General features: G+C 41.5%; 1 protein-coding gene across 41 annotated transcripts in view; it reads right to left on the bottom strand.

The window, feature by feature from the left end:
- KCNMA1 (potassium calcium-activated channel subfamily M alpha 1) overlaps positions 1-19,054 on the bottom strand; it is an 835,052-nt gene that overhangs the window by 687,244 nt on the left and 128,754 nt on the right. The window lies entirely within an intron of this gene.

A 19,054-nucleotide genomic window follows, 5' to 3' on the forward strand; every position in this document is an offset into this window, starting at 1 on the left:
GCATGAGGAAGCATCCTCACCAATGGCTATATAACTGGGGCCTTTATTTCCCACTCTGCATGTTGGAATAGGAATTAAAATAACAGTGTATTCTCCAACACTATAATGTGAATAAATTGTATATCATTTTTTGCAAACAGAGTTTAAGTGCTTTCTGTATTTCTTGTAGACTACATTATTCCATAGTAAATAATAAAGTCAAGACTATGGTAGCAATAATGACCTCCATGAATGGGTCAGCAGTTCAGCTCTAATTCAGATAATTCTGGTCTGAAGCATACGCACAAAATGTTCACTGCCAGTGGACTTAGGCCAAAACCACTGTGTGCACTGAGGTTATTATGACAATCCAAAAACAATTTATTTCAGAGTGTTGGAATGAATACTTAAGTCCCTCAATTTTACTTAATCAAAGCAAAGAATTCATTATAGATTTTATACAGTCCATTCATCAGAATGAATTAAATATTTGATAACCCGTGGTTTAATTTTTTATAATATAATGAACTGCAATAGCTCTTCCTGTGTCTTCCCCATTTCTACACTATCAGCTGGAATCAAAGGTCAACCTCAAGTAATAAGAGGAAAATTCAGCTACTTCCAAATGCTGAGTACCTGAGAGTAGTAAGCAGCATGAGAATAAAGCTGCAAACCAAGCAACTATATATACATACTCCCAAATGTCCAATAAGGAGGGCTGCTTTTCTAGGACTTACAATGGCTGCCTACACAAAAATTCTGTAACACCTTTTTGACAAGCATCTCAAACTGCTTTACAAGCATTAGTTAAGCTTCATAATACCTCATGAAGCATTGTTGTTCCCATTGTGTGGACTTAAGGTATGTCTACACTTACCATGGATTGATAGTGCAGCGATTGATCAACCAGGGGTTGATTTAGTGGGTCTAGTGAAGACCCACTAAATTGACCACAGATTACTCTCCCATCAACTCTGGTACTCCACCAGAATGAGAAGCATAAGGTAAGTCAACTGGAGAGTTTCTCCCATCAACCCAATGCAGTGTAAACACTGCAATAAGTTGACGTAAGCTACATTGACTCCAGCTACATTATTCATGTAGCTGGAGTTGTGTAACTTTGGTCGACTTAACCCCATAGCGTAGACCTGCCCAAAAAAACAGATGGACAGAGCAGTTAACTGACTTGCCCTAGGTCAGTGGCAGAGCCAAGATCAGTATATAGGAGTCCTGACTCCAGGTCTCCTGCATAAGATATATGGAATCACTAAGGGCAGCGGGGAATATGTCCCTCAAGTTTTTACTCTATTTCAACTTACTGCAGTTACAGGTGTTATATTCTCTTACCTGTTCCCCCCAGGCATACACCCATGCCTCCACTAACCACACACGTAGAGCCCTTATGTCCACTACAAATATGTCAATCCACCATGTTATCAGTGCAAATTAAAACCTAATGATGAAATGAATGTAATTACCAAAATTAAAGCAATTCCTGACTTAGCCTTATTTCTGGTCTCTGAAAGTGGCATTCATTTCAGTCCCAGAATAGATTCATCTGGCAGCAGGAAGAGGTAGGTGTCTGATGTTCTCAGATGGGTGAACTTCACTGGTACCCCTTTCAGCACATATCTAATTAATTTGCTCAAGTGCTTAGAGAGGCCAAAAGAGGAACCTTTTTTTAATTCAGGCAGTCAGCAGAGATTTACACTTTAATTTCTTTTTAATTGGATGCACTGATAATGATGCATCAAAAATGTCTTTTAAACCACTCTTCCCCCCCCCCCCCCCCCACAATTCTTTTCTTTTTATTCATCACTCTTTTAGTTGTAATATACATTTGTTGCTGGGTGGCTAGTAGGCAAGTTAACTCAATGTTTTTTCATTCTGACTCAATTAGTCATTAAGTTACTGAGGGGCTTTAGCTGGACTCAGTTTCTCACTTCATAAACTTGTGGGCCCATTTCAGCAACTAAGAGATAGAAAAATGACAGCCTGTCTCTCATCATAGGCTTGTGACTGTTACTGGTAAATTCCTATTTAAACTGCAGGTATCTCACAGTATCCTCACTGGGCTAGGTGTCTGTTTCCCTCTTGCTCTGGTCCCCAGTGAAGGTACAGGACCAGAATCAATGGATCCTATGATTCTAAAGACTACAAACAGAAAAGAGAATAGACCAAACTCTCCCACTTCAAGGGAGATAATTACCCCAGGGATGAATCCAACCCAGGATGCTTACTAGACTACACTAGAGATGTATTTGTACATCACTATAACATCTCATATTTTAAAAAAATACAGTAAAATTATTACATGCTGTGTGCTATATGAATAAAATGTACCTCTGCAGGAGCCATTTGATACAACATACATGTCTTTCAGTGCTACCAGCAAAATTCAAGACATATAGGTAACAGTTACAGAAGTCTTTTATAAGGATATGGTTTCAGCCAACCCCCTATCCAGCCCCCATTTTGTGCAAGCACATCCTTTTACATACATATATTTGTGCCCACAAACTTAGGCATGCCTTTAATTCCCATGCACATGACAGAATTCATGCCTGCAAAACATAGTGGTGCCTAATCCATTTTGCAGGTGCAGATTCTAACACCGTCTGTGCACTTGCACAGCTGTTTGTATCTGCAAAGTACAGGCACATACAATTCTACATGCACAACTGAGGATTTCAAGTTGAAAATTTTGCCCATGGCATGGTCACACATTTTTCCACAATTACTGTATTTGAAACTGGAGAACTGAGGTGCATTACTCCTTCACTGTAGACAAGAAATAAGCCTCAGTCATGATGCACAGATATGGATCAAAACTTTTCGAAAGTTTGGAGTGCTTGGATCAGATTTCCTGGTTCACAGCCACCTCTAATATAAAGAGAATTTGCTCATATCCCGAGTTCATTATAGACCTGTTCCAATATGTTACAAGCTTGACACAGTTTCTTAATTGAGACACCGTGGTGGATGGCCTATTAGCCCAATTAAGCAGCCGTCCTACTTAAGTCAGGGTACCTTTAAACAATTTGAAGAAAAAAAGTATACATGAAATAAGATACTGTACTAAATCAAATGCAAGAATAAATGCATTCAACTTTGTCTTTGTCTTTATCTGCCAGCTTCCCTATGAAAAGCCAGGGTTCAAAATTTCACATTGTGAGAGATTTGGAGTTGGTCTGTCATATTTATGAATACTGCAGATTGGCCTGATTACTGGGAGATTTTCTGTATGACTATTGGTTTAACACAACAGGAGTCTGGAAAAACAGCCAGAAGAAAAAGAATGGCTTACGACAGCCACCTTTCAGCAAACAGTTCAGGGACAATGCTAGAACCATTAGCTTTGCTAGTTTTGCCTCCTCTCCAGCAAACTTAAACGTGCTTGGACCAGGATAGAAAAAGCCCCATAAACAGGGAAGGACAAAAGAACTCTAGCAGCATGAAAAGGGATATTCTCTCAGAGAGAGAGAGGCAGTAGTTATTCAGGTGAACCAGAGGAGACACAGGGAACAGCTGGTGGTGTCTGACTAAATTAGTTCTGCATAGATTATCATCAGGGCACAGGGAGCTTCTAGGTGAGATTGAAGTGTTTAGGCTATTTGTTGTTTTAAAATCCCTTTTCTCTCCAGAAGCATTGATCCTTCCTTCTGCTACATAAACAATACTTTAGTTTTAAGAAGGCTGTCTAACCACTGCATACTAGGGGTCACAGATTCCCAAAGGACAGAACCACAGGTGCCTGAACTCAGTTGGACCTCCAGGGCAAATATGGTTGATACACAGCATACTGAAGACCAGAAGCTGGTTTAGGAGCAGGAGGGTTGCAAATTCCACCTCAAGATAAGCTAAGGCATGAGGCCTAACACCTGGGGCGTACACACAGAGAGAATGAAAGGGAGACTGAGGTGCAGCTAGCTCTGTAACTGTCACACATCTACTATCAATACAATATTTAACATCTGGTTAAGCTCCACTTAACCCCTTGGCACTAGCTAAACCCCATTCATATTAAAACTGTCCCAATAATTAAGCATTCACTGGTTTCTTAAGAGTCAGTGCAATAATTCAGCAATCCTAATTAAGGGCATCCCAATTAAATGATATGTCTAGAATTTAATACCTATGTGGTATCAGTATTTTTTTCACTTATAGAATACAGAAATGTGCCATGGAGTGTGATAGCTAAGCTACATACCTTCAGTGCATCATGATAACAAGGTGAGCCCATGCCCTGAACAGTGGGGCCGCCTTGCAACTTTTATTGGTGTGTCTCATGAGAAGTGGTAACTCTCTAAATTCTGAGGGTAAAGAACAAAATCCTATTTCACAAACATGCAGAGCAAAGTAACAAAGTCTTATGTTTTCTTGTTTGTTGAGACTTTTCAAAACGTCAATTTTTCATTTCAAAATGACCTTGTGTTCTGATTTTTACTCGAATTTTATTTTACAAGGTTAAACTCAAAACAAAACAAAATTTGTCTTTTTTGACTCACCAGAAAATTCAAAACTTTTTTATTTTGGTTGAGCTGAAACAAACCCTATCCCCTCCAAGTCCCACTCCTGCCGGTTTGGCCACTGAACTGATAACTCAGTTATTCACACAGCTCTGCTGTTGGATACCAAGGTCTTAGCAGGTGAATACAAACCATTTCCAGTTTTGATCTCACTTTAAATGCAACTTTTATAAAGCTTGCATTTACCTGAAATTGTGCTTCATAGACTGTCTGCCACTGGGGACCTGCAACCCAGGGGAATCCAAGGGATGAGTCTAGACCATAAACCTGAATTTTCTCCTTGAATCTAGTGATACTTAGTGATAGTAAGAATTGCTGATCTGTGGCACATGCTGCCTGAGTGCCTGCTCCTTTTGTTTTCCTAAATAAAGGACTCCATCCATCTATACTGTTATCTTTCCATAACACTAATAAAGAAGTTATTAAGTAGACCCAAAAATGAGACAAATGAATGAGGCCTCTAGCACCGTCTGTAGAAAAAAATTATCTGTACAGTCCAATGTAGCTATATCTAGCATTTATGTTAAAAACTAAACAAGAGTAAGTGAGGTATAAATATATTAACAGCTTCAATGCACTTTTAAAGGAAATAAACTGAGCAAATTTTGAATTCTTTTTTTAAGAAAAGATCAAAGGCAGAGCACTGGCTTGAGCCAAGAAAAGTGCAGGCAGATACCAAAAACTCAGCATTTCAGGTTCATGTGAAATTCTGACATTTTTAAAGTTCCCACTTTAGAGGGAGCATTAAAAAAATTTCCTTTTGGAAGCAGGGAAACATGATGTTTTCAAAACAAAATATGTCCCCAGGATCCCCAGCAGCAGCTCAGTGAACTGACATGATCTGTGTCAAGGCTCCCAAACCGCCAGGCCAGCTGGATGCCTGGGCTGCTGACTCCTTCAGTTTCAGGAGAGAGCTGCCCCAAAAGTTGGGCAGCCTGGGGAGCCAGCTGGCCGAAGAGTCTTCCAGGCTTCCTGCTGCAGTACCAGAAGCCTAGACCCATATACGTGTGGCAGTTCTCCAAAAGGGTCATATTTTGGGACTTGAATGTACTCACCAATACACATACATAATTTGAAAGCTTATTTTATGTACATTTACATGAGGTATGATGTGGAGATGTCAAGTGGTGCTTGCAAGCATACAGGAGAGGTGAAACAATGGTATCCAAAGTGAGAAAGTGTCATTTTTTGCACAGTTCCAGAAATACTGCAATATGACTGACTGCAGTTTTTACTGGTTAAGTTAATTTCAACACATTAATGTGCCGTTTATTGGTCAAATGACAATGTATGAAAACATTTTATAGGTTTTGTATGGGCGATTTTTTTTTCCAGAAATGATGAAGCTATCAACATTTTGCAATATACTAACATGAAATGTTTTCACATGACATAATCTTCATTGTCAAAGTCACTCACAAGTGATTATAATAGTTGTCTATAATTTCCAGTGACATTTGCTGATACAGATGTTTTGGTCCTTGCTGTTCACTACTTTCAAAAACTGGAACACATAGATAATTTGTGGATTGAAATAGGCACAGCATAGCTGACAACCATCACTTCATACCTATGCATGCAATTTGAGATGGTCTCACTTCTATAACAAAGTTCTTGCTGTCATCCCTACTCAATATTGAGAAAAAAATCTGTGTTTAATGTTGTTTAAAAGAAGTTGTTTACTGCTTCAGAGATCTTGCCAAACTGGGACAAGCCACAATTTCTGCAGTAAGGAAGTTGGTAGCAGTGCTGTATGACCGGAGAGAGAAAGAAAAGGAGACAGAGACCTTAATTGCTTGTGCCTCAATCTAGCCATCAAAAAGGACAAGTCACTGGCCAAACTCCCATCATGTGAGGACAGTTTTGAAGAGTATGTCAATAGAGCATCTTGGCAAACAAAGATTTGGATGTCTTTGGTAAACCGGATATTAGATTACCATTGCAACATGAATGGAAAAATGGGGATGATAAATCATTTGCTGTATTCTTCAAGGACCCAAGACCATTTAACCTTCTACAAGACCTTATCTATGCCTGTACCAGTAGGGGTCACTGCACAATCAACTGTACCTCTAGTCAGAACAATCTTCCCTGCACTGAACTGAGTACATACCAAGGCAATAAAGACTGCGGTAACCCAAGCAATCTCGACAGATCAAAATGATGAATAAGATGATGATGATGTTGATTAGAAATCTCACCAGTGCTATTACATTTAAATTATTCTTGTACAAATTTATTATTAGATTGTTGTTGTGATGTTTTGAGGTCACAAAGAATCCAACTTCATGTGTTGAAATAATACACTGAGTCATTAAACTAACAAACAAATGCAAATATTTCAAAGTGGTCATTTTAATATGTTGATGATATTGTTTGTCCCTGTTTCTATGGTAACGGCACCACTTGACCACTCCACAGCATATGTTATCCTGAAGTAGCCATAATACACTTTCAAATGACATGTGATGTGCATGTTTGTAGAAAGTGTGCATTAAGTTAAACAAATCAGTGGTGTCTGCTTCTTGCCTACTAGATCCATGGCTTCAGGTAGGCGTCAAGAGCTTCCAGGCTCCTAGCTGCACAGCAGCCCTGGAAGTTCTGGGTCTCTAGCCCCCAGGCAGTCCATGAAGCAGGGATGTCCTAGAGCTGCAGACCCTGAAATCTGAGGTCACCTGCAGCCTGCCAGGCAAGCTGGCAGGGAACCAGATTCTGCGAATGAAAATTCATCAAACCCAGACTGTTTTCATGAAACAATTCAGGTGTGATGAACTGGCATTTTCATTGTCAGATGAAACTCTGTTTCACTGGAAAATTTCCAACCAGCTCTATGTGCAAGTTTCCCCTCCGCCCTTTATGTAGGATCTGCAATTTGAGCAGAAACTCCCAGTCATGAAGCAAACTGCAGTGATTTGGTCTACACTGAGATACCATCTTATTTTCACTTGTGACCAGGCACAGACAAGAAGCCAATCCATGAATCTGAACTTCCTCGAATTTTTGGGGTATTCAGACCCAGATATGAACTTCAGAGCTCTTAATGAGCCACACCAAAATGATACATCAAAACACTTCCAAACTTTGAGGAAGCTCAGATTTGTATCTGAAAGATGTGAGTTGGGCCTCTCTTTAAAGATGCATCTTCACTAGGAAAAAGGGTGTGTTCTTAACTGGAGACCACTAACTCAAGACAACGAACATGAGGTAAAATCCTAGTGAAGACAAGGCACTTTGTAGTTTTTACCTGAGTTAGCAGGTCAAGTTAAAGACAATGGGGCAGTCTGGTGTTTAGTTTGACCTGCTAACTCAGGTGAAAACTATGAACTACCTGGTCATCACTAGAATTTTACCCTGTGTTTGTTAATTTGAGTTAAGAACACAATTTTTTTCATGAATACAAGGCCTAATTCTGATGAAAGTTTATTTTTTTCAAAGTCAAGAGAGTGAAAAGAGAATACACTAACCCCATGTCAGTATGTGTATTTATCAATGCTATATATGTGTCACTGACCAATCTCATAATCAATCTTTTATCTCATGACTTTAACACACAAAAGAGTCATTAGGCTCCTCATGATGAATAATTGCTATTGCAGATTAGAGGCATTAGAAAGCAAGGTGTGAAAAATGTCCTGCCTACAGCAACTTTCCCAGTTTACTGAACCACTCTCATGAGACTTGTTATAATGAAAATGAACATGTGCCATCCATATAGTCAGTTAAGCACCATCTGTATTGGTTAAAACCTGATTTAGTGAGATTACAAGCTAATTTACATTAAAAGTGATTTCCATTCATCATTCAGTCCTCTCCAGGCAGTAATAAGTCAAACATCCACACTACCAATTGGGTATCTAATTAAACAAGCCCTTCGAGGGGACAATTCAAATTTTGCTTATCCAACTTTAAAACCCACACCGTTTTGCAACAATTAATTATGAATTAATTTCAGCTTCCTGTTTTGGTGCTTTTCTTGCTGATGAGAGGGTAGAGTCTTTGGGGTGGGTGGGGAAAGGGGAGTTTCTTCTCCAGTACCTCTCCAAGATGAGGACACTGTAATCAGTATGCTTCAAGAAGACAATGCAATCATGGTCTCCATTTATTTATTGAATTTTCTACCAATGTATACAAAAAAAGGTGCCTATCCTTTGCTCTTAGAGGCTTTTACACACATTAAAAATACAAGAGGCAAGGACCGCTCCTCAATATGTTTTGTACAGAGCCTAGCACAATGGGGCCCTGATCTCAGTTGGGGTTGTGCAATGGTTACACAAATAAACAACAAAATAAAAATTAAGATCTAATCTGCTCCTAGTAAAACTCCCCTCCCTCTTCCCTGCCCCTTCCCTTCCAGCCCAAGCAGGCAGATAGGCCTTACAGCACAAGCTCACAAAGCTGAGGGGATCCTCAAGAGGCATGTCTACACTGAGAAAACTCACTACCTGGTTTTAAAACTGGTTCAGCAGCACTAGGTAAGGCTGCAATAAACTACCCAAAAGTGAGTGTATACTGAAGGTCAGATTATCAATTTTTTTTCACAATGGGAACTGGTTTTAAACATTAACTGGCACCTAGCGTAGACTGGTGTAATAACTGGGCCTACAAATCTACCCTAACCGTGAGCTCAATTATGAGAAGAGATTATGAGAGTTCATAAAATGTCACAATAACCTATAACAACAAATGTTGAAGGGAAAAGGTGCAAAAGCAAAACAAGACTGTATTAGTCCAAACTAAAAGGCCAACTGATATAACTCAAGGACTGTGTTAAGATCATGCTTGGTAAACAAGACCAGTGTCAGATCCGAAATCAATGAACCAAAACTGGTGTGCCGGAAATTAGGCCTAACTGCTAGACAAAACAATGAGGGGTTGGGTTATTCCACCCAATACTGTTTTTGGGGATTCTTAAAGAAAGAGACGTTGGGAGAAAAACTGGCTAATGGAGTGAGTTTCAACACCATGGCTGACCCCCACTGTCTCCAGGCCTTCATTATCCTGATCCTGAGAGATACCCTGACCAGACTGGGCCAGAGACAAGAACTCAGATGATATCGCCATTTCTACTGGCAGTGGCTAAATCCTGAATACCACTTTGTCTCATGCACACCTTCCCCCGGTGTGTCCTTTTCCTTCCCCAACCTTATTTCTTTTCTTTCTTATCTCTCTCCGGCCATGTCTACACTACCCGCCAGATCAGCGGGTAGTGATCGATCTATCAGGGATCGATTTATCACATTGAGTGTAGATGCGATAAATCGATCCCCGATCACTCTGCTGTTGACTCCGGAACTCCACCGGGCGAGAGGCAGAAGCGGAGTCGACGGGGGAGCAGCGGCCATGGATCTCACGCCGCGAGGACGCGAAGTAAGTGATTCTAAGTCTATTTAAGATATGTCGATTTCAGCTATGCTATTGTTGTAGCTGAAGTTGGGTATCTTAGATCGATTTCCCCCCTGCCTTGCCCCCAGTGTAGACCAGGCCTCCTTTTTGCCTTCTGTCTAATAAGAATGGCTTAGCTGGCCAAGATTGTATATTTTGCAACACTGCTGTGAACCTGTGACCAGAGAGGCAACAAAACACAATGTCCTAAACATCCCAATGCTGGTACAAGTTTGACAGGTCTCAAAGTGGCTGATAAGACCATGACCTGTGCCTGCGTTTTTCTAGCAATGAGGTTATAAGTGAGAGTCAATACCAGAGACAGAAACTACATTTTCTATCTTTCCTGTTACTGGCTCTCCCCTATGTTTGCCTTGTTCTGCCTTTTAGGAAACAGGACTAGACCTTAACAACAGTAATAACCACAGTTCCAGACCATATCAACTAACTTCTTCTCTTTTCCCCAAAAAGGATATATTTTACCATCTATGATTTCATCTAAGAGACTGTCGAGCAAGGGTAGGGGGAGAGTTCCTTCTAAAGTTCCTTCCTAGACTCTCTCCAGGTAAAGGGAAAAGAAACAAGGGATAGTGTTAAAGAACATAAGAACAATGGAGCTGCCATACTGGGTCACAGACCATTGTCCATCTTCCCCAGCATACTTTCTCTGACAGTGACCCTTACCAGAGTTTTAGGGGGAGTGTACAGAACAGGGCAAATATTAAGTGATCTCCCCATCTTCCACTCGTGGCACCCAAAGCACAGGGTAGCATCCCTGACTAATGACCTATCTTCCAGGAAATCATCCAGTTCTTTTTTGAACCTAGTTATACCTTGGCGATCACAACATCCCATGGCAATGAGTTCCACAGGTTAGTTATTCGTTGTGTGAAAATGTTCTTCCTCTTGTTTGTATTAAACCTACTGCTTATTCATTTCATTGTTATACCTGGTTTTTGTATTGCTTAAAAGGGTAAGCAACACTCTTCTATTCACTTTTTGCACACCATTCCTGATTTATAGATCTCTGTCATATCCCCCCTTAGTCTTCTCTTTTCTAAGATGAGCAACCATAATCTTATAGTGTCTCCTCATACAGAAGCCATTCCATACTCTTGATCATCTTGGGTGCCCTTCTTTGAACTTCCTCCAGTTCCACTATATCCGGTGTGACACTGCACCCCATATTCTTTGCAGTGATATTAAATAATATGATTATGACATAATTATAATGTATTTTATGCAAGATAAGTCATGTGAGGTGTCATTGGAAAAGTTTTGACTTGCTTAATATGATTATCCTATTTGTATGCATGTATCATTTTTGTATCTGCAGAGCCGGAAGACGAATCCGTCACTTCCGCCCCGGGTCCTGCATCTCCCTAGGGATGGCCTTATGTATCTGAAGTTATGAATATTAATTATGTATCTGTATTTCAAATGTAGTTACATCTGGGTAACAAACGCATTAGACAAGATGCTTTCAGTCTAGATAGTGGGTGGGGAAAGGCCTATTCAGGGCAATGGGCCATTAGGAAAAAAAACAACAGACCTTAGGAGAAGCTTATCTCCCACGTGGGGAGGCTTCCTGAGAACGCTACAGACAGCTTCCGAGTAATGGCTGCTATGACTCTGTAAGGACATGTGATGTGACCACATGTCTCTAGACTCTTGGAAACACCTGGGGAACAAAGATTGAACTGAGGGAAGTGCTGGATCCAGGCTAAAGGGATTTTTAGCCTGTGAATGAAACACCTGGGAATTCCAACCTGTAAAGCAAGTGCAGCTTACCCCTTAAGAATCTGCAGCCTGCTTATGTCCTCTCATAGGGTGAGAATCTGCTATTCTTATCCAATCTATTTAGTATATTAAGCTTCGTTTGCATTTTTGTTTATTTGCTAGATAATCTGCTTTGATCTGTGTGCTATCACTTATAATCACTTAAAATCTCTCTCTTGTAATTAATAAACTTGTTTTTGCTTTTATCTAAATCAGTGAGTTGCAGTGAAGTGTGTGGGAATCATAACTCAGGGGCAAAAGGTAGTTGCATATTCCTCTCCACATTGAGGGAGGGGGCAGATTTTATGAGCTTACACTGTACGGTTTTGTGGATGGTCTAATTCTGGGTTTATACTCCGGAGGGGATGCGTGCCTGAGGAGCTGGGAGTAGCCTTCCCATGCAGGGGCTGGTCAGAGGGCCTGCATGTAACTGCAGCTTGGTGTGTCCCCACCTATATGCAGTGATGAGCTGCCAAAATCTTAACAATGGGTTCCCTCCTCACACCATGAGGGGGTCGTTGCCCATCCCCGCCTCCCGGGATTCCTGCCCCATCCAACCCCCCCGCGTTCCTTGACACCCCCCCCAGGACCTCTGCTCATCCACCCCCCTCCCCTGACTGCCTCCAGAACCGGGCAGGAGGGTCTCGTGGGCCACCGTAGTGGGTGCCCACCCCACCCCTAAGAGCCAGAGGCACCTGCTGGGGGGCGAGGTGGAGAGTCCTGGCAGTGCTTACCTAGGGCAGCTCCCAGGAAGCATCCGGCAGGTCCCTCTGGCTCCTACGGGTGGGGGAGCGTAGCTGGGGGGAACAGGGGGCGTGGCCTCTCCCCCCACTGATCACATCAAAAGTGGTGCCTTAGGCACCGACTCCCTGGGTGCTCTGGGGCTGGAGCACCCACGGGAAAAATTTGGTGGGTGCGGAGCATCCACCAGCAGCTCCCCGCCCCACGCCCAGCCCCAGCTCACCTCCGCTCCGCCTCCGCCTCTGTCCCTGAACGCACCACCCCGCTCTGCTTCTCCGCGCGCCCCCCCCCCCAGCTTCCCGCGAATCAGCTGTTCAGCGGGAAGCCCGGGAGGGCTGAGAAGCAGGCTGTGGCTTCCCACTCAGGCCAAGGGTGGTGGAGGTGAGCTGGGGCGGGGAGCGGTTCCCCTGTACCCCCCCACCCCCCGGGTTACCTGCTGCAGCACGGGCGGCCCTCCTTGCGCCTCCCTCCCTCCCCCCCCCCCCCCCCCCGCCCAAGCTCACCTCCACTCTGCCTCCCTGGGCCTGAGCGGGAAGCTGCCGCTTGCTTCTCAGCCTGCCCTGGCTTCCCACATGAACAGCTGTTTCGCAGGAAGCCTGGGGCGGGCGGAGAAGCAGAGCGGCATGGCGCATTCAGGGGAGGAGGCGGAGCAGTGGTGAGGTGAGCTGGGGTGGGGCGGGGAGCTACCAGTGGGTGCTCTGCACCCACCAAATTTTCCCCTTGGGTGCTCCAGGGCTGGAGCACCCATGGAGTCGGCACCTAAGGCGCCACTTTGGGCCGGTTAAATTTAGAAGCCCTTTCAGAACCGGTTGTCCCTCGCGGAACAACCAGTTCTAAAAGGGCTTCTAAATTTAACAACCAGTTCTAGCGAACCGATGCGAACCGGCTCCAGCTCACCACTGCCTATATGTACGCTGGTGGTGAAAATGCAGGCTGGAGGGCTTTGCAGCTTGTCATAGCAGTACAGTGTGAGAGGGAGCCCGGATTGGTGGGTCAGAGGGCTCAGTATTACCCCAGTTCCAGGTGACACCCCGGAGGGGAGCCTATCACAACCAGAATTGGACACAGTTTCAAGGTTTGGGAGAGCTCCATGGATTTATATAATAGCATTATGATATTTTCTGTCTTATTTTCTATCCCTTTCCTAGTAATTCCTAACATATCATTAGCCTTTTTATGGAAGCTCCTTCACTGTCTTGGGTGGTTTAAACACAACAAATCCAGCATCTTGGCAGGGGGTTAGACTAGATAACCCTTGTGGTCCCTCCTAACCCTATAGTTCTATGATTCCCCCCACCCTGTGTCTGTCTTAGCTTTTTAGTCAATGTTGTCTCATTGTTTCCTTATACTCCCCATCTGTCCATATCCATCTGTTGCCTCTTGTCTTATACTTAGATTATAAGGTCTTTGGCGCAGGGACCATCTTTTTGTTCTGTTTGTATAGCACTTAGCATAATGGGGGCCCCACTCCGTGTTTGGGGCTTTCAGATGCTTAAGTAATAGAAATAAACAACCACCACAACATCTTGTAGTTCCAGAAATATATCAAGCCCTTAAACCACGTCCTCTGGGTACACAGGTAAGGACTTTATAATGATTTATCATCTTTATCTTGACAGCAGTTCCTTTAAATTATTAATTTAGATTAACAAATATTTCCCATTATTTTTTAAGATTCATTTAACTACAGTTATATATATATATACCCAATTAGGCTGACTTGTGACTGACTCCAGCTACATGATGTGGAGTGAGGGGGTGGCATATTTCCATCCTGTGAGATGCACATTATTGCCCTGAAGAGTGATAATTGGTGAGGGTGCTAAGACCTTGAGAATCTCAATAGTAAGAAGTCATAGAACGTAAATGCCTGGCTTTTTGTAGAATCTCCGCGAAGCACTCCAATGTAAAGACACTGCTATGCCATACACGCCCAGGTATTTTATAGTACTCCAATGGGAGAAAAGGACTTAGGTGATGACATTAAGGATCTATGTGACCATTTTGCTGGGAGTAGTCACAGATAAAATATCCATAGTTTTCATTTGTTAAGCTAAAATGCTATAACTCCTGTTTGGGATTAAAGCTATTTAAATCAGGTCATGACTTACAGGCATTGTAACTGTTATAGCTGCATCATTTAATACTTTTACAAAGATGATTTTCAAGCCAGAGATGAGTTATCTTATCTCCATTTATGTGTAACCCACACACCTTCTGAGCGTGGTGTTCTGTTGCATCTAGTGGCACCGAGACCACTTAGAGAGAGAGAGAGAAAAAATGAGTCTGATCTACAGCCTTAGCTAACAGCCAGTTGGCTTTTAGCTCATGTGGTAGAGGCTCATGAACTAAGCTCCAGAGGTCCCAGGTTTGATCCTGCCCGCCGACGACTAGGGTCTGTCGGCGATACACATGCACTCTCCAATTTAAAATCAAGAGCACTATTAGCTTAGCAACTTTAAGGAGACGCTCAGGCAATACTAGTGTTGGTATGTAGTATATTTACACAGGGTTTCTTTCTTTCCCCCTGCACCCACACCCCCATTTTCCCCTGGCTCTTTGATAGTGTCAAAATAGATCCAGGAATATTGAATAATTCCCATTTAATTATTCAGTATTTATCAATAGCATGTTTAGGGCCAGAGATGATGCAGCTAAAGCAAACAGAATGGTTGCACTCCCTGAGCTAACATGAAAGAAATCCAGACCTGGGAGATTTTACCATAGGGTGAAACTTCATAAAATTTAAATTCCCTATAACCCAGACCTTGAAGCAGATGGAATGCAGTCCATTACAAACAGGAAGCAATGGTTACATGTAGGTTGTTGAGTTTGCTCATGGAAACTGTGATTAAAAGAAACATTTGGTTGGAAAGATAGTTTATGAGCCTTCTACCCCTTCATACTTCAAAACTCAGCCAGTTAAAAATGGGAGAAAAAAAGCCAATCTGGCTAATAGAAAAGTAGGTTAACTAATATATCTTCTAATATTATCTGCTAGGTGATTTGTAAAGTTAGAGACTGAAATAACACAGAGGCCATATGTGATTTGAATATCATTTTAAAAACTAGGACTTTAGAGAATAGTTGGTGTTATAATGAAGGGGGATATAGTAACTTCCATACTCGAATGTTTTTAAATTTTAGAATAGAATTCCCTGCTATCTTCCACAACAGTTACAATATGAAGGGCATGATGAAGGACATGTTGAAAAGTTGGATAATTTAGGAAATTGGTATTGGGCAATGGAGATTTTCAACTCTCAGTCGCTAGTTTCAATCCAGCTCAGATCAGTATTCATCTAGAGTCGCTACCATTGGTCAGCTCATTGGTGGCTTATTAACATATTTGATAAACCCAGTCTGCTTCCTAGCAGATATGTCCTCACCACAGGGGAAAAAAAACAAAAACAAAAACACATTCAACGTTTCTATGGTAAGTCTCAGCTGAAGAGCCAAGTACTGAATGGGCGCAGAATCTGAATGAACCTTGCACTCCCAGAAAAGGTCTCTACAGTGATAGCTTGAGACACATTGGCAAAGTACCATGGGTGAAACTTGTGGCTGCCATTGCCTGTGCTATAAAAAATTTTGTGGCTAAACAGGAGACATGAACCTCCAGTGCTATCAGTCAGGTACCTTTCACCAGGAATAGCTCTTGTTGTAAGTGCCTTCAAATTACAGAGGAAGCAGTATGTCCTTTAGAAAGCTACCTACCAGCAACCATTTATTTGATCATGTTACCAAGCAGAAAGCAACCCAACAGGCATAAGTGGTATTTGATGACATTATGTTGTTTAATTTTCTAAACATAAGTACTACATGGACATAGCTTGGTAGACTGGGCCGACTTGCACTTATCAAGTAATGGATACCATCAATCAATAACAGCTGCCTACATATGTCTTGTTAATCAATCCGAATGGTTGGGCTGTCTGACAGGAAGCAGAGTAGAAGAGTTACATGGGTGGAGACGAATCACATTATCACTCAAAAGGGTTGACAATTCCATTTCCAGATTTCTTCCTAACAAAAGATGTGGTGTCTGAATGCCTCACAACAGATAAGACAGGCAAAGGGAACTGTCAGCAGAGGTTATGGTGCTAACAATAGTCAGCCACTACCTGGCCCAGGAGTCCATTTCAATTTTCAATTGCTGACAGAGGAAGTATTCAGGCTGCATTTCTACCTCTACCCCCTTTACAATGTTAGTTTATGCTTCTCAGAGAACAAAATGCAAAAATGCCAGCTAAATGCCAGGTCTGCATAACGGTGCCATGTGACTCACGAGGAAAATCAGAGGGTAGCAAGTGGAACTGAAAGGCATCAGAGTTCAATAAGTTTTTGCCTTTAATACAACCATGACCTCATTTTCAGAGATCTGAGCACCCTCTGTTCCAGCTGACTTCAGTGTTCAGCACTGCTGAAACATCAAGCCACGAAAAGTCTAGGAAGAAAGTTGCTGAAAATTACTTTCTAATCATTATCATTCTTCCTCCTCCCTCTCCCCCCCTTCCCTAAAAAGCTATGAAACATCTACATTATGTCGATTTAAATGATATGCCCCAGACATGAAATATATGTACACATCACCTTGTTAATGAGGTTCAGCTCTCACTAATTTTCAGACAATTAATAAAGTTCAGATAGTGACAAGGAGAAAATGAAGACAGAATGGTCTCTCTAGGGGAGAGAGAGAGAGATGACATAATAGGCAGGTGACTTAATTTCTAATTCTGATTATGAAGCTGATTTGCTGTATAACCTTGGACAAGCCATGAGTTAATCTCTCCAGACTTCAGTTACCCTTTCTATGTACTGGGTATAATAATGCTGACCCACTTTTATAAAGCATCCTGAGATTTACACATACCAACAAGTCATCTGTACTAAATGTTATTAAATACTATTATATTTAAATTGCTAACTGAGTTTCATTCTTTATGTCCCATGATTAATTGAAAGTTATGGTTTTCACTCAGCTACTGCACAGTCCTCAGATCAGGTCAGTCTTTTTCTGGACAAGGATCTTGAGGCAGAAACAAGAAGTCATTTGCACCACAGAGCAAACATGTTTTTGCAATTTACTTGTTTTGGTGTACTAGACTCATTTTCTCTTTGTCCTTTCCTTTTGCAGATAGAAGCCTATGGCCATGCTCAGGAAACTTCCTTTGCCATCAGAAAGGTGAACAGCAGGTGCACCTAGAGAATCAGAGGCTGTCTGAAAACAAATGTACTATTGAAAATGTGTCTTAGCTCATATAGAAACCAGAAATGCAGAACCAGGTACAACAGTATCATCTCTTATCTTCTGTTATTACCAAAGTTAACTCTGTGCCTATACATCCATTTCAGAGGCAGCTGTCATAAATTGGGCTTTTGTATACCACTAGTCCACTACTGTGAATGGTCTTCGTAAATAGAAAACACAGGATGAATAAATTCCTCAAATGTACTTTGCTACAGTGCCTCTGAGACTGTGTGAGAGGGAGAAACTGGAAAATAAGGCATCTCCATTTCCCTTCCGGGGTATCTTGATTCCATCCAAGGGCTGGATAGCATTTGAGTATGTTCTGTGATTACTGCAAGATGTCTTTAAGCTTGGTTATTTTTCACTACCGTGGGAAACAATAAGAGTTTAAGTCAACACTGTGTTTCCTCCCACTGACTCCTCTATTTCTCTTGTGTTCACAGTACTTGTACGGTATGTCTTGTCTCTTGGATAGAAGAATATTTTCTGATGTTATAGTGCTTAGCTTTTTTTCAGAGCAATTTTTCAAGCTAATTTCACTAAGTAATTTGGTAAATAACATTTTCTTTAAAAAAAATTTTTTTTTCCAGTCAATGTTGTACCTGTCAACAAATAAAATGACTTTCCCAATGATTTATATATCTTGGTTTTCATGTTAATATTTTCACACAAAAATACACTTTATAGGAAAATAATATATTAAATAAACAGCATTTAAAGTCTGTTTGCTCCATTTTCAGTCCAGATTTCCATTTTATTTGGGGACAATTTTGCATCGGCACTGAATAAAACTGGATCATACCAAAAGTTTAAAATGCTTACCATGCAAACACAATCATGAAATAAAAAGAAAAGGAGTACTTGTGGCACCTTAGAGACTAACCAGTTTATTTGAGCATGAGCTTTCGTGAGCTACAGCTCACTTCATCGGATGCCTCTGTACAAGTTTTTTCATGCAGTTGATAGATTTCCACTCCATGCGGCTAAATGCAGTGCCTTGCATAATGACAGGTTAGTCTCTAAGGTGCCACAAGTACTCCTTTTCTTTTTACAAATACAGACTAACACGGCTGTTACTCTGAAACCAATCATGAAATAAGATACTCACTCACTCAAATTACCACAAGATATGTGCTGAAGGCTGTATCCAAAATATATGGAATGCTTGAAAAATTTGGCCAAAGTACTTTACAACATGATAAACATAATGCAGAGCTACAGTACCTCTTTGCAGATAGCTAGATATAACACTATGAAAAATATAGCCCCAGCCTGATAAATACTGTACTACAGTTGGATAAAATAGACCTAATACACTTTGATGTACATGGATTACTAAACATAAAGCAGAAAACATTCCAGAGGGTAAAGGACATCAGCAATAAACAAGTAA

The sequence above is a fragment of the Chelonia mydas genome, chromosome 7, assembly GCF_015237465.2.
Source record: "Chelonia mydas isolate rCheMyd1 chromosome 7, rCheMyd1.pri.v2, whole genome shotgun sequence".
Taxonomy (NCBI): Eukaryota; Metazoa; Chordata; order Testudines; family Cheloniidae; genus Chelonia; species Chelonia mydas.